Below are 2,920 nucleotides of genomic sequence, written 5' to 3'. Positions count from 1 at the left end.
AACTTTGTCAGTTTTTTACATTCCATACAGGCTCGTATACAATATACACCAATGGTAAATAATTTGTCTGGTCGTATACAATGTATACGAACGATGTATACGGGCCGTATAACCGTATACGGCCCGTATGAAACGAAAATTAGATTTTACCCAAATTATTTAAGGGATTTAAGGTGTAAATCACACAAGACATTTTAGAGTCGTTAGGTGGTCAAATCTTTCTACAAGTAGAAAAAAATAAAACATTAACAAGTAACAAAGATTGAAGAAAAAAAAACGTGTCGTATGACTGTAATTGTAACACCCGTCTCATTAAACTAAGACTCTTTTTTTCATTATACATGACAATTTCAAACAAAATACCTCATTTCATTAAGTTATACCAAATGGAACAAAGGTTTACTTAACATTCTTGTTCAAATAACACCCATCTAGTTATAACATCCTAATGTAACATGTTAATTGTTTACGACACTAACATAGACTTAAACGAAGATTAAATAGACGCGGAAGCTTCAAAAGTCGTGTGTGTTCGGTTCTTGATTTACGCTTGATTTCCATCCGTACGAAGTTTAAACACACCTACAAGGTATAATTATAATCAACGTTAGTATATGAGGTCCTATGACCCGTTTAAACGGACCCGAAAGCTCGAAATAATCAAACAACAAAAATAATTTTTTTTTGTTTATGCCTAACCGTAAGCTACGGTTTACAAACCGTAGCTTACGGTCCCCTTATGTTTGGCAGACAGATCTTACGAACCGTAAGCTACGGTTCAGAGCCGTAGCTTACGGTTTGCTGCAGACTGATAATTGTTTTCCGTTTTTAAAACGGAAACCTTCATAACTTTTTAACCGTTTGTCCGATTTACGTGATTCTTTTTCCTACACGACCGTAATTAAATTACCAATGCAACCATTATAATTTTCCAAAACAAAGTTTAGTGTACGGGTTTAAAGTTCATAAATGCCTAAAGTATTTATTTTACCCGTATAGTTTTGCACAATTCAAACATTAGCAATGCTTATGTACACAAGTCGTATCTACCCACCTTCCGGGGCTTACGATCACTGGCGTATCATTACCAAGTCTATGGTTTTACGCTTTTGTGATCCACCATCACCAAAAACTATTCAAACACATTCTTACTATCTATTAATCAATTATTCGACCCGTTTGGCTCATTTATGGAATCCTCAATTTTCAATGACTACCAAACATTTTCAAATCAAGTTTTTGACTCGTTTATCTAATAGCGATCTTCGTGATTCCTACTAACGCTATCTTTTCTTAAGAACACAATTTCAAACGACCGTAATTTCTAATCAACACTATGTAACGGAACAAGGTTACATACCAACTTATTCCAACCAATATTCTAATCCGTTTCTTTATCTAGAGGGTTACAACTCTTTATTTACATTCCAAGCACGACTAATTTTACAATATCAACATCAACATATCAAATTAACTACTTTGATCCGTTTGATTGTCAAGTGAGCTACATCACTTCATTGACATTCCAAACATGCTTCAACCGTTTATTTGACCCGTTTGGTTTATCGAATGAACTTCGTCACTTCTATGACATACCAAACTCGCATTTTACAATACAAACCCATTAACATTTCTAAGACTATTGTTTATGCATAATGTAACTAAACCGAAAGTTACATACCTTTAGAGCACGCCCTTTAAACGCAAATCCCCTCCGGCTTATCCGCTAGACGATCCGGACTCCTTGCCTAAAGAGTTCAATTCACAACCTATTTAGACCTCTTTTGTTTACATGTAACGCATAATTTGTCATAACTACACAAACACGTGTTTTAGTTCAAATTTTAGTTTTTTTATCTTCTTTTAGGCATTTACACAAACACCTTAAGGGCATAATTTCAACAAGTTTCTAATTAGTTCAACATTTGTCATTTTGCCATGAAAATCATAAATTTAGGCAAATTCACATCAATTTCACATTAACCAAATCTGAACTTATTCCATAAAACTCGAATTGCACTAAGATAACATCATAATCCTAGTGTTCCATACTTTTCTACAAAACCCACTTATCACCTTCAATGGTGATTATGAACTTTACAAGAAATAGGCAAAATTTCAACAAGTAATTGACTAGGGTTCATCCTTAGACACTATTTCATCCCAAACAATTATCATGCAAGCTCAAATTTCAGGTTTCATGAGTTTATCTAAAAATTAAGATCGAACCAAATGTCGAAATTTTACATACCTTATGATCCCTTCGTCGAGGTGATCACTAATCTATATTCAGATTTTGATTTGGACTTGATTTAAACCTTCATTTTGTGAATTTTGTATGTGATAGGGTTTGATGGAGAACCTCCTGGTCGCCCTTGTTCTGTTCGACCAAACACACACTTAGGTGTGTGTTTGGTGTGTGTTATTTTGTTAATAATAAATCAAGTTTCAAATTTTGGCTGGTTTGGTCCCTCAATTATACATGAGTTATTAAAAAGGTATTTTAATCCACTCATGTGTTATTACCAGACTCATAACTAACTGGGTTATTTATTTCCTAGTTAGCTTATTCTCATTTATTTTGTACTTTATAATTCTAATATAAAGTTTTATAATTTTCGGGGTGTTACAGTAATAAAAAGGAAGGGTGAGGCATTTGATGAGAGTTGTAAGGAGAAGCGTTTTAATCACTTGTTTCGAATTATCATAGAAGACGTGTCGGGTTCTGCTAGAAGAGTATCAGGATTTTGTTGGTTTGTTTCCAGGTAGGGTTTAGAATGTTTGAAGTATTCTTGGTTCAATACCAACTCTTCTGAAAGACAAGAATACAACGTTCATGTATCACAAGGAATGACCGATCTAAGGCAGAGAACCTGATTTAGATACACAAATTCATCACCGGTTTCTACAGCACAAGCAC

At 34.1% G+C, this 2,920-nt stretch overlaps 1 long non-coding RNA gene across 1 annotated transcript; it reads right to left on the bottom strand.

Annotated features, from left to right (window-relative positions):
• Positions 1-348: 348 nt before the first annotated feature.
• LOC110925803 lies at positions 349-2,388 on the bottom strand. The gene is made up of 3 exons (XR_002584745.2): positions 2,252-2,388; positions 1,682-1,748; positions 349-582 (listed from the first exon to the last, which is right to left on the bottom strand). It is a non-coding gene; the product is annotated as an uncharacterized LOC110925803 (long non-coding RNA).
• Between the last annotated feature and the right edge of the window lie 532 nt (positions 2,389-2,920).

This window comes from Helianthus annuus, chromosome 17, assembly GCF_002127325.2.
Source record: "Helianthus annuus cultivar XRQ/B chromosome 17, HanXRQr2.0-SUNRISE, whole genome shotgun sequence".
Classification (NCBI taxonomy): domain Eukaryota; kingdom Viridiplantae; phylum Streptophyta; class Magnoliopsida; order Asterales; family Asteraceae; genus Helianthus; species Helianthus annuus.
The sequence above is the reverse complement of the archived record's forward strand: the minus strand, read 5'-3'. Positions and strand labels throughout refer to the sequence as shown.